Source organism: Hyla sarda, chromosome 1 (assembly GCF_029499605.1).
Source record: "Hyla sarda isolate aHylSar1 chromosome 1, aHylSar1.hap1, whole genome shotgun sequence".
In the NCBI taxonomy this organism is placed as follows: Eukaryota; Metazoa; Chordata; class Amphibia; order Anura; family Hylidae; genus Hyla; species Hyla sarda.
The window spans coordinates 304,188,570-304,202,932 of record NC_079189.1 but is presented as its reverse complement, the minus strand read 5'-3'; positions in this window follow the sequence as shown (position 1 = coordinate 304,202,932).

The following is a 14,363-nucleotide window of genomic DNA, read 5'->3' as shown; positions in this document are numbered from 1 at the left end:
GGTGACCCCACACACTGGCAGCTGCAACAATAGGGTACAACTCAAACAATGCTGAGGACCTGCTAAACCCGGAGACTGAAATACCTCAATTGGCCAAGCACTGGCCAACCAATGATTCTCCCAAATGGCTGCAAAACCCACTGAGGAGGAAGCATCGGAAAAAACTAAAGGAGAAGCATTATCGATACCAGGGGTGAAAAGGGATACCCCATTCCAGTTAGTCAAAAACGTATGCCACATAGCAAAATCGGCAAACGCTTGTTTATCAAATATGACTACGTCGCTTTGGCAAGGCACAGAATTCATAGCGTCTAACAACCTGGAAACAAAACTCCTACCCTGTGGAATTACACGCATGGCAAAGTTCAGCATGCCGAGAATGGATTGCAGCTGTACCTTGGTCACCCGGGGTGAATTGACAAGATCATGCATGGCCTGTCTAATACGTGAGAGCTTGTCGAGCGGTAATCGGGCTTCCATGACCTGTGTGTCTAGAACAATACCTAAGAAAGTCAGTGACTTGCAAGGGCCCTCAACTTTTTTGTCTGACACCGGAACCGCCAGTTGCTGGAATACTGCTAACGAGGTTGTCAAGTCCCTGGGGCACACGTTACCTGGCTCAATAAACAAAAAATCGTCCAAGTAGTGGATGACATGGGAACAGTCAAACCTGTTTTCCAGGAGCCAGTGTAGGGATTGCGCAAATTTATCAAATAACCAAGGACTACTCCTGGAACCAAAAGTTAACTTAACAGCAAAATAATACTTGTCGCGCCATTTAATACCGTGCCACTTCCATAGCTGAGGCATAATGGGCAGGAGCTTAAAGGCATCGGAAATATCGATCTTGGACAGCCACGTGTTACCGCCCATGCTCAGGATGACCGCTATTGCCTCATCTATGGAAGCATATTTCAGGGAGAACTCTTCAGCGGGAATAAGAGAGTTTAAACTAGGTGTGTGTGCAGAGTAAGGGGCGGACAAATCATAAATTAAACGAAGTTTATTACTGAATTTCCCAGCCACCAACCCCAACGGACTAACTCTCCAAACGTCAAAGGGGGGCTCATCAAACGGACCAATAACAAAACCCTTGTCTATTTCAGCTTGTATCAGGGTATCTACAGCCCTAGGGTCCCTTAGAGCAGAACGTAAATTGTCACACTCATACGTAGCAGAGGGTAAAGTAATGAAACCTGTGTGGAAACCTGACCGGAATCCATTAATCAAAAACTGAACAAAACACCTATCTGGATGATCAGCAAGAAAATGTTCTAAACACAACACGTCTATCACTGCTAGTCATGCTTTCGACTTCTGTGGACAACTGGCCTTAGGATGGGCCCTGAAACAGAATGCACAGACATGTAAAAGTCTACACTGGTTATAATTGCAAGACCCAAAATTGAAATTATTGCAAATTTGAGATTTACCAAGATACTTGATGGGCCTACCTAACTTGTCAATCAAGCCCGAGTGTTTCTGATTCCTAGGCTGAAATGTGGGTGAAGACGTGCCGGGATTTACCTCGGATGGGGAATTAACAGTATTGCACCATTCTGTGGTATGGGCGATGGACTGACACCGAGAGCAAACGGGGGCTTTAAGACCTGCAAAATGATTGCAGAAAATCTCGGTGTCAACCAACGCCCAATTAACTGTATAGTTGTACTGCACTAGAGCTGCCGCCGCCTTAGCTGAAAATGACTTATGATAATCATAAAACGTGAACCCACCATATTTATGAGCTAACTCTGTGACTTTGTACAGATACATGTCAAGCTCTTCACGTCTTTCTGGCTTGACTGAGCATAAAACGTCACGATAAATGGCGAACGCCATACTGAATTCAGCTAATGTAAGCTTGCGACTTAACCTTACATCTTTTGCTTTCAGAATGACCGACACCTCACCGCAAGCAATAGTCTTGTTCTGGAAACATCATGAGACGCAATAAGCAAGGAAGCGAGATTAACATCCTTACCATCAAGAATGTCCTTCTTCAGATTAGTCGGGATAAAATGAGCTGGCGCGACATTTGGCACGAGCATATTAAGTCCAACCGGTAATACTGAAGCCTGCGGGGTAGCAGAAACCTGAGGGGGAACGGAAGTGTGTGGAATGGCCGAAGTCAAACCCACCACTGGGGCCGGAGCGGGAGCCTCCGAACTCTTACATTCCAAGGTATCAACTCTAGAGCACAGCGAGTTAATTAACGTATGCAACTGCAAGATGGACGTATTGAGTGTCTGCATGGACACTTCTTCACTGCTAGGGCCTGCTTGATCGCAGGGTCCCGAGTGCTCAGAGACCAATAAACGATAAAGTTCCGCCTTGCGGGCAGTAGCCGGGAACGGGATGCCTTTGCGGACGAGTTCAGCCGTCAGTTTAGGAATGGTCCAGTTACGAAGAGATGGGACGCTACCCAGATCCGATGTTCTAGCGACATTGTCCAGAACAGAAGCTGCATCTTCAATGTCTGATGCGTGAGACATTTCTGAAAATTAGATATACAACAATCAAATCCTGACCCAAGGGACAACCAAAAAAACGAAATACACCTGTCAGAGCAAGACTAACCCGGAAATCAAAACCACTGCCACCACAGAATCGGACTAGAAAGTGAAGAGTACCGAGTGGTGACTAGACACATGCTAACAGCGTGACACGTAAAGTTACTCGTGACTAACGAACCCCTTGGCCCAAAGACGTGATGAGCAGGGGATAAAGAGTACACCCAAGGACGTGATGGGTAACGAACTAAGACATGAATACCTGGACTTCCTGAAGCCTAAAACAGACCGCACCTTGACAACTGGGTTATGACGGTCAATCTCGACACGAACAGGCGCTGGAACAACGTAGAAGCTGAAACGAGGCGAGACCACCAGGATGAACACTGCGAGCCAAAGGAGAACCGTATGAAGAGAATGTTTACTATAACTAACCCAAAAATGGACTGCACATACCTGTACCGAGGGTGGCAAGCCAACACGAAGTTCACGACAGCAGACGTTTAAGCCACAAGAGCGTGCGTGGACAACTGCTGAATAAACACACAGGCATATAACTTAACAACACACAGGCTAAGGCAGATCCACACAAGGACCCAAAGACGAGTTGAGTCGGTGGAAAGGCTGGAATAACGTAGAAGCTGAAGCGAGGCGAGACCACCAGAATGAACACTGCGAGTTAAAGGAGAACCGTATGAAGAGAATGTTTACTGTAACTAACCCGAAAATGGACTGCACGTACCTGTACTGAGGGTGATAAGCCAACACGAAGTTCACGACAGCAGACGTATAAGCCACAAGAGCGTGCGTGGACAACTGCTGAATAAAACACACAGGCATATAACTTAACAACACACAGGCTAAGGCAGATCCACACGAGGACCCAAAGACGAGTTGAGTCGGTGGAAAGGACATGAACCGAGCCCCAAAGGGCGAGTAGGGGGAAGAGAAAACAACTTGCATAAACATAAATTTTTTTATTTTTTTTTTAAATTAACACCTATATACATATATGCAAAATTCCAAATATACTCTTTTATCTCTTTTACCTAAAAAACGACCGGGCCAAGGACAGCGAAGTAGCGTAAAGATGAACTTTGAGCCTAGACAGCCACACAGCATTACTGAGCTAGTAAGACGATAGTCTAATGAAGGAGGTAGAACGTGAAAACAAGAACAAGGGCAAAGGTAAACCCACCACATAACTGAACAGGTACAGGTGTGGATCAACACCTACAAGGCGCTTGGTGAGTCTATGACGAAGGATTTAGCTAGTAACATGACAAAAACACTTAACCAGGTAAAAGAGTAACCATAGGAGCACAGGAACAACAGAACAGCAGCGCACATTGAAGACCATGCTACAAGCCAGGCAAACTAATTTAGGAACAACCGCCTTATTCATTACCACAACAAGTTAGAGTAAAACGGTACCAGACAACGAGCAAAGTAAATAACTACGACTAGCAATAAATATCATGAAGCAATAAATACCATGAAGACAGAGGCGAAACAGCGGAAGGCAAATTGACCATGTGAGAACAGAATTATAGTACCAGACAATAGCGGAGCATATAATGGTAGTGTATCAGCAGCGTATGCAACAGACTCATGAGTTAAAACATGACTAATACGGACCAATGTATGCGGCCGAAGTGTAGATACGAGAAGCAACAGTGTAAAACACATGGAATATGAAACAGATTAGGTATATGAGAAGCAACTGCGGAACAAACGCGTCAACCAGTGAAATAAACAGCAGGGACATCTGTGACACATTAACGAAGCGTGACCAGTAGACAACGTGTACTGACACTAAGACTAACTCCTGGAACTACAAGACTATAATACCTACAGTATATAAACAAGCACCCAGCATGTAGAGCTGAGCCGCAGGAGGTGTGTAACGAACTGGCTGCCGGCTGAGACTGGTGACCGAATAAGAAAGCCGACATGCGTAAGGCAGCGGAACGGGACGGGAGAATACCGCGGAGCTCCGAAGGACATATGCTCTGAAAGGTAACTCCCGCTGTCACCTCCCCCAGCCAGCACCAAACATCTGAAAAGAAACCCCCCGACATGCGCCGGAAGCGCACAACGTAGCTCAGCAGCCCACTACGGCTGCTGAACAACAACATCAACATGCTAAAGGCAGGGCACGGGGGACTCATACGAGACACGAGCCCCCAGACTCCTGCAGTCACTCCCCGGACCTGAACTAACCTGAAATGACGTGCACAGCAGAGCACAGGAACGAACACGAGGCTGGAGAGACTCCCCACGGCGTCTGACGTCACGGACTCCAAACAACGCGAGAGCCACGGCGCACTGAACACAGGGAGCCACGGCTTTTAAGCGCAAGTACCGCCCCTCCCACAAACACAGGTTAAGTGACTCAGTCAATTAACCTTCGCACATATATGAGCTACTTGTATTGTCCCGAACGAAATGTAACAATAATTGAGGTATATTTCTTACTACCCTGAACGAGATGTAATTCGGATATGACAAATATTCGTATTAACAGGATTTCGAGTTTTAAACCTCTCGCCAACAGGATCTGAGGGGAGAGACTCTTAATTTATTTAGACCAGGATTAGAGACCAGGACTTTGATACATAGAGATACTATCCGTATTATATTTTGCAAATATAATTACTATCAGACTTTCTGCTAATTACGGACAGGATTTTTATTTTCTTTTTAGATAAATGTTTAGAGATTAGATTTTTACAAGTTGGATCTCTAAAATAACCTTCAGACTCTACATATGTGTGTAAACTATTTATATGTATACTTATAAACAGGATAATATTATCATCATGTGCCTTTCTATATAACCTGTGTACATGGATATATAGTTGTAAAGACCTTTCTATGCACTTTCTACAACTTTCTACATATGGTACACTATACATAAATGACATGTTTAACTAGACAATTCTGTAACTGAATATACCGACTTATATAACTTTTACTGTACACTATATCACCTTATAGTACATAACATTAGATACATCTCTAAGACTAATAGATACGGATTGGACTGCCGGAGGCTTTCTACCCAATGCCTTGGCTATAACATACCTTTAACACAGAACTAGACATTTTATGTACCTTTTTGTCTCTCTTACTGTAGTGCTTAGGTTAGGGACAGGATACTTACTGGCCAGGTAGGTTCCTGTGCACCAACAGAGTTAAAAGGTATCTGGTTACACATTAGACACCTTTATGGTGAGTTATTCAAGAGTTATACTTGAGGTGTATACTGATTTATGTGTATGTAGTTTATCTACATATGTTTATGTACATTTTTTTAGACTAATCCCTATATCTTGCTGGGGGTTGTCCAAAGTTAGAACGTGTGGACCTACGCAACACCAGCAATTTCTTCTTGAGGGTGGAGTCGGCGGAGAGGGCAGTGTAAGGAAATCCTGACTATATCTGGATAGGCCCCTATAGAAAACTACCAACCACCACGTATGATCAGGCACCATAAATTTTGGTACCCTATACCTTGATACATGGTACCTATTCGGGTATAACACAATATACATTTTTAAATTTTTACCTGTTTATGTGTGACATCTTGTGCAATAATATCATTTAATGTATCACTAGTTCGTACACTATCTATCAATTATTGTGGAAAACAAAAATATGGGAAAGAAACTGAGATAATTCAGCAGACATGAGTTTACTAAATTAGTAATAAATTAGAGAACACCATCAAAAAGGCTATGTGTTGCTCAGTAGTTCATACACACAAGGAGTTCGTCATTCTAGCCACTCAGGATCAGCTCTTCTGAGTGGACTGACCACAGTCCTTAGGATCTCCAATACGGGAGTCTCTCGGCTAGGCCGGGCACAACCATTAATTTGGATTTACACTCTGTCACAACCTCTTGACCTAGCGTGTCAGGCACAAGACTTGAACCGTTGCTGAACCTGAAACTAAACAGTTAGTCCTATGACTATGAGTAATGATCAAACAGTTAGCTAACTAGCATCACTCTGGTGCCCTCTTCTTCTTTCTTCTCAGGGTGGTGAGGACAGGATGTCCTCGCTCTTCCCAGTCCTGCCTGCTAGGAGGGGCCCTCGGCTGACAAATGAAGCGAGGGTTTCGGGACTGGGCCCCTTGCAAGGGGTCGATGTGGGTGTCCCAGGACACATGGGACAGTGTGGAATTTGAGATGGTAGGTTGGACATTCACTACCACCTGAACTGCAGCAGCTTGTGCCACAGAAGGATAATTAGTTGGCGCTGGCTCTTCGGGCCAAACCTCCGCCACTGCAGGAGGGGGCCCTGGCACTTTCGTTGGTACCCATGTTGGGGGCCAAACCTCCTGTGGAGTAGGACCGGGTATGTTGATGCACCGTCTGCGTCTTGCAGCTGTTGGATGATTGGCGTCCATCATAGGTGGGTCAGGATCTTCATCCCGGACAGTTGTCCCCTTGGTGCTGGAATCGAGGAGTCCAAAAGGACTAGGAGTTACAATAAAGTTACAAATAAATAACAGCATAACATAACATTCTGCACAAAAGTCTAGTCTAGCTCTCAGCCCTCCACTCTCATATACCCTGACTAGACATGAGGTTGCTAGGAAACATACTTAAAGCTACAGATACCCAATAATGGATTACTAAGTTATAACAGTGCAAAATATACATTAGAAATCGTTGAGTCCCTGCAGGGGAGCCCCCAGGACACTAGAGGTCTCAATCTGACAGGGCCTACAATACCTTGACATAATATACCTGTACTGGGACACCACACTATCAGCATGAGGAACTCTGACTATGGGGACTTACAACCAAAAGGTACGGGACCAGGTCCAGTACCGGAACACCACAGTAGTAAAAGTAGCAGTCCCCTATTGGTAGTAAAAACAGCAGTCCCCTTTATGTAGTATAACAGCAGCCCCCTTTAGGTATTATAAACAGCAGCCCCCTTTGGGTAGTAACAACAGCAGCCCCTTTTGGGTAATATAACAGCAGCCCCCTTTGGGTAATATAACAGCAGCCCCCTTTAGGTAGTAACAACAGCAGCCCCCTTTAGTTGTACTGTATAAACAGCAGTCCCCTTTAGTTGTATAAACAGCAACCCCCCTTTAGTCGTATAAACAGCAGGTAGTATAAACAGAAGCCCCCTGTAGGTAGTATAAACAGAAGCCCCCTTCAGGTAGTATAAACAGAAGCCCCCTTTAGGTAGTATTAACAGCAGCCCGTTTCAGTCAATACAACAGCAGCCACCTTTAGGTAGTATTAGCGGCAGCCCCTTTTAGTTAGTACAACAGCAGCCCCCTTTATGTAGTATTATAGAAGCCCCCTTTAGGTAGTATAACCAGTTGCCCCTATAGGCAGAATAACATCAGCCCCTTTTAGGAAGTATAACAGAAGCCCCCTTTAGGTAGTATAGCAAAGCCCCCTTTAGGTTGTATAACAGAAGCCCCATTTAGGTAGAATAACAGAAGCCACCTTTAGGTAGAATAGCAGAAGTCCCCTCTAGGTAGTAGAACATCAGCTCCTCTTTAGGTAGTATAAAAGAAGCCCCATTTAAATAGTATAACATCAGCCTCTCTTTAGGTAGAATAGCAGAAGCCCCCTTTAGGTAGTATAACATCAGCCTTTCTTTAGGTAGAATAGCAGAAGCCCCCTTTAGGTAGTATAACATCAGCCTCTCTTTAGGTAGAATAGCAGAAGCCCCCTTTAGGAAGTATAACATCAGCCTCGGTTTAGGTAGAATAGCAGAAGCCCCCTTTAGGTTGTATAGCAGAAGCTTCCTTTAGGTAGTATAACATCAGCCTCTTCTCTCTTCCTGTCTTCTCTGGTCTGCACTCTGGCACATGATGATGACGTCACTCACGTGCTTGAGTGCAGAGGAAGGATGCTCCGGTGTATTGTTGGTTGCCTGCATATTGCAGGCAATCACAAGAGTGATTGACAGGGTGAGGAGCCAATGGCTCTTCACTGTGTCAATCAGCCAAGCCCCGTATTTAACTTACTGACGCGCTTATAGTTTAAAGCATCTAGGATCAGCCGACCTGGTGCCTATCACTTCACTGCCGCTGCACAACATGGCAGGGCAGAGTAAGGGCAGGCAGGCGGTTTGGCTGGCCGGACAGGTTGCATCAATTAAGTTAAGCACATTTACATTGGGGGCACATTGGGGGGGGGCACAGCCTGATGTAGGGGAGCCTTGGCCCCCTCTGGCCCCTCTCTGGAGACACCAGGGCTAGCTGCTTTGGGTCCCCAGGAACGACAGGGCACAGGGCATCTGCCACTTTTACCCCGCGTTAAAGACAGCCCTGTTCCCATGGATAATGTGTCTGTGTGACTATTGATTCACTCACTGTCTATGGCACTGATTAAAATAACTGAGTACAGCATTTGGCTATTGCCATCATTATGATGAAACAATACAGACCAATCAGCTAACAGCTCGTAAATGAAACTGCTGATAGGATTTAACCTTTTGGTTGTTGATACACTTTACTAGCAAGAAAAGATGCAGAAATTCAAGAAAGAAAAGAAAAGAACCAAAAAACACAACATTTTAAGGAGATTTGTCCCATTTACTTTGTGGGTTAGTTTATTTAAAGTGAACACATAAAAACTGCAGACAAGGACAAGGGCACTATAAAATCACCAAGAGCAGAGCGATCTATTGAGACAATGAACAGCTGATTGCCGTTGAGACTGCTGGATCCTGGCTCAGGTAGGGAAGCAACGTGTGGGGGGGGGGAATGAAAGTGAAAGTAAAGTGATCTTTACTGTGGCAACCACTAGGAAGGCCAAACTGCAACTCCCAGCATGCCCAGACAGCCGAATGCTGTCTGGGCATGCTGGGAGTTGTAGTTTTTTCAACATCTGGAGGGTCACAGTTTGGGGACCACTGTTACAGTGGTGCCCAAACTGTAGCCCTCCAGATGTTGCCAAACTACAACTCTCAGCATGCCTAGACTGCCCAGGAATGCTGGGAGTTGTAGTTCTGTAACATCTGTCCCTTCAGATTTTGCAATTTCATGAAATTTTTGAAAATTGCTGCTCTACTTTGAAGCCCTCTAATTTTTTCAAAAAGTAAAAATATGTCCATTTTATGATGCCAACATAAAGTAGACATATTGTATTTGTGAATCAATATAAAATGTATTTGGAATATCCATTTTCCTTACAAGCAGAGAGCTTCAAAAGTTAGAAAAATGCAACATTTTCAAAATTTTCATGAAATTTTGGGAATTTTCACCAAAAAAGGATGCAAGTAACGACGAAAATCTACCACCAAAATAAAGTAGAATATGTGCCGAAAAAACTGTCTCAGAATCAGAATATTCGGTAAAAGCGTTTTAGAGATATTAATTCTTAAAGTGACAGTGGTCAGATGTGCAAAAAATGCTCTGGTCCTACAGTGAAAATTGGCTTGGTCCTTAAGGGGTTAAAGGGGTACTCCTCCCGAAAACATTTTTTTTAAATCAACTGATGCCAGAAAGTTAAACAGATTTGTAAATTACTTCAATTTAAAAATCTTAATCCTTCCAGTACTTATCAGCTGTTATATGCTCCACAGGAAGTTCTTTTCTTTTTGAATTTCCTTTCTGTCTGACCACAGCGCTCTCTGCTGACACCTCTGTCAATTTTTGGAACTGTCCGGAGCAGGATAGGTTTGCTATAAAGATTTGCTGCTACTCTGGACAGTTCTTAAAATGGACAGAGATGTCAACAGAGAGCACTGTGGTCAGACAGAAAGGAAATTCAAAAGGAAAAGAACTTCCTCTGTAGCATACAGCAGCTGGAAGGGTTAAGATTTTTAAATAGAAGTAATTTACAAATCTGTTTAACTTTCTGGCACCAGTTGATTTTGCAGAACTGTCACTGCAGTTTTTAAGCCAAAGCCAGAAGTGGATTAAAAAGAAATGAGAAGAATATATGAATTAATTCCTCTTCCTCATGGATCCACTTCTGGCTTTGGCTCAAAAACTGCAGTGGCAGTGGAAACCCAGCTTTTTCCTGGCGGTGACTTCATATTGCACATTAGCTTGTCTAGAATTTTTATTATCAGTTGGAGGTAAGATGTTGAATGATGAAGGCCCTTAAACTTTTTTTTTGCTTTTAACCTCTTCAGGACATAGGGCGTATTGATACGCCCTGCATTCCGAGTCCTTAAGGACCGAGCGCGTATCCATACGCCCGTGGGAATTCCGGTCCCCACCGCTAGCCGGTTGGGGACCGGAGCCAGATGCCTGCTGAAATCGTTCAGCAGGCATCGCGGCATATCGCCCAGGGGGGTCATTATGTCCCCCCATGTCGGCAATGGCCGCAGATCGCTGGACAATTCAGTCCAGTGATCTGCGGCGATTCCGGGTCAATCGGGTCTCCCGTGACCCGGTGACCCGGAATTACTGGCTGTTCGGGGCCGTCTCTGACGGCCCCGAACAGCCAGAGCCAGCAGGGGTGAGGTGGCACTGGTGCCACCTCACGATCGCCCTGATTCGTCGGCCGGATTACCGGCCGACCAATCAGGGCGCCTGCTGCGGGTGTCACTCCCGCAACCCGCTCCGCCCCTCTTCCGGAAGACGTGAGCGGGTGCGGGACGTGCCCCCCGGGTGCTGGGGACCCCGATCCCCGGCATCAATGTTGGGATCGGGGCCCCAGGAGCAGCGGCGGCGGCGACGACGAGGGACTGACTTTCTGGCGTGGATCATTGGAGGTGAGTGACAGCCTCCTGCTGTTGCTTAGCAACAGCTCCCAGCATGCAAAAAGGGCATGCTGGGAGCTGTAGTTATGCAACAGCAGGAGGCAGACCACCACAACTCCCAGCATTCCCTTATGGGCATGCTGGGACTTATGGTTTTGCAACAGCTGGAGCCACATTTTTTCTATGGAAAAGTGTACCTTCAGCTGTTGTATAACTACAACTCCCAGCTTGCACAAACAGCTAAAGTGCATGCTGGGAGTTGTAGTGGTGCATCTGCTGGTTGCATAACTACAACTCCCAGCATGCCCGTTGGCTTTCGGTGACTGCTGAGAGTTGTGGTTTTGCAACAGCTGAAGGCACACTGGTTGTGAAACTTAGAGTTTTTCTTTTTTACCTAACTCAGTGTTTCACGACCGGTGTGCCTCCAGCTGTTGCAAACTCCAACTCTCAGCAGTCAATGTACACCATGCACTGTACATGCTGGGAGTTGTAGTTTTGCAACAGCTGGAGGCACACTGGTTGTGAAACACCGAGTTAGGTCACAAACTCAGTGATACATAACCAGTGTGCCTACAGCTGTTGCAAAACTAAAACTCTCAGCATGTACAGTCTGTCAGCGCATGCTGGGAGTTTTAGTTTTGCAACAGCTGGATGTCCCATCCCCCCCCCCCCCAATGTGAACGTACAGGGTACACTCACATGGGCGGAGGTTTACAGCAAGTATCTGGCTGCAAGTTTGAGCTGCGGCAAATTTTCTGCTGCAGCTCAAACTGCCAGCGAGAAACTACTGTGAACCCCCGCCCGTGCCACTGTACCCTAAAAACACTACACTACACTAACAAAAAATTAAATAAAAAGTAAAAAACACTACATATGCACATACCCCTATACAGCCCCCCTCCCCAATAAAAATGAAAAACGTCTGGTACTCCACTGTTTCCAAAACGGAGCCTCCAGCTGTTGCAAAACAACAACTCCCAGTATTGTCGGACAGCCGTTGACTGTCCAGGCATGCTGGGAGTTTTACAACAGCTGGAGGCACCCTGTTTGGGAATCACTGGCGTAGAATTCCCCTATGTCCACCCCTATGCAAATCCCTAATTCAGGCCTCAAATGCGCATGGCGCTCTCACTTTGGAGCCCTGTCGTATTTCAAGGCAACAGTTTAGGGTCACATATGGGGTATCGCCGTACTCGGGAGAAATTGTGTTACAAATTTTGGGGGGTATGTTCTGCTTTTACCCTTTTTAAAAATGTTAAAATTTTGGGAAAACAAGCATTTTAGGTAAAAAAATCTATATTTTTTTTACATATGCAAAAGTCGTGAAACACCTGTGGGGTATAAAGGTTCACTTAACCCCTTGTTACGTTCCCCGAGGGGTCTAGTTTCCAAAATGGTATGCCATGTGGGTTTTTTGCTGTCCTGGCACCATAGGGGCTTCCTAAATGCTGCATGCCCCCAGAGCAAAATTTGCTTTCAAAAAGCCAAATGTGACTCCTTCTCTTCTGAGACCTGTAATGCGCCAGCAGAGCACTTTTCACCCCCATATGGGGTGTTTTCTGAATCGGAAGAAATTGGGCAAAACAAGCATTTTAGGTAAAAATATATATATATTTTTTTTTCATTTGCAAAAGTCATGAAACACCTGTGGGGTATAAAGGCTCACTTTATCCCATGTTACATTCCCCGAGGGGTCTAGTTTCCAAAATACTATGCCATGTGTTTTTCTTTGCTGTTCTGGCACCATAAGGGCTTCCTAAATGCAACATGCCGCCCAAAAACCATTTCAGAAAAACATACTCTCTTCAAAAATTGGGTCTACAAGAACATGTGAGTGTAAAAAATGAAGATTGTGAATTTTCTCCTTCTCTTTGCTGCTATTCGTGTGAAACACCTAAAGGGTTAAAACGCTGACTGAATGTCATTTTGAATACTTTGGGGGGTGTAGTTTTTATAATGGGGTCATTTATGGGGTATTTCTAATATGAAGACCCTTCAAATCCATTTCAAACCTGAACTGGTCCCTGAAAAATACCGAGTTTGAAAATTTTGTGAAAAATCGGAAAATTGCTGCTGACCTTTAAAGCCCTTTGGTGTCTTCCAAAAGAAAAAACGCGTAAATTTTATGATGCAAACATAAAGTAGACATATTGTATATGTGAACCAAAAAAAAATGTATTCGTAATATCCATTTTCCTTACAAGCAGAAAGCTTCAAAGTTAGAAAAATGCAAAATTTTCAAATTTTTCATCAAATTTACGGATTTTTCACCAAGAAAGGATGCAAGTATCGACAAAAATTTACCACTATGTTAAAGTACAATATGTCACGAAAAAATACTCTCGGAATCAGAATGATAACTAAAAGCATTCCAGAGTTATTAATGTTTAAAGTGACAGTGGTCAGATGTGCAAAAAACGCTCCGGTCCTTAAGGCCAAAATGGGCTTGGTCCTGAAGGGGTTAAACCATATTTTTTTTTTTTTTGCTGTGCAGCTTGAGCCACAAAATGTATGGTTGATCTTATTTTGTTATAGACAAATAAATAATACACATTTTTCTTCCAAGATTTATAGCAAACTTACACTCTGTGGTACATTTTTAGAATGTGTGTGTACATGAGGAAAAGCACTATTTCAGGCCATTATATAACTTGTATATGTGTCCCTCTCTTCCTCTGTTTTAGGCTGCATTCAGACCATGTTTTTAGTTCTAAGTCAGCTGTCTGTCAGCGTTTTGTCAAAAAGGATAGCTGATTTACAGCCTGATGTGTTACCAATGGGCTCATAGACTTAAAAAGGCCTCTATTTGCGATTATGCTCTGTCCATTTCCTAAATGTATACACTGTCTGTGAAGGATTCAATAAAGTAGTTGGCCACATTTTTGAGTCCAGCTCAGAAACGGCATGTATTTGAGAAATGTACAATACAGGAATTTAGGTGCACTACTATGGTAGATGTATACAATGACATTGGCTATCCCTCAACACTGATGTTAAAATTGAGACAGTCGCCAGTATATCCTTATATGAAGGACATACCAGAGCCCGCACACCAATGCCAAGGTTTCTCAAGTGGCACGGGACCTAAAGCTAAACCTACCTGTGCCATATGGGCAATACCAGGGGCCAGTGGGCAATTACAGCAGCATTAGGCCA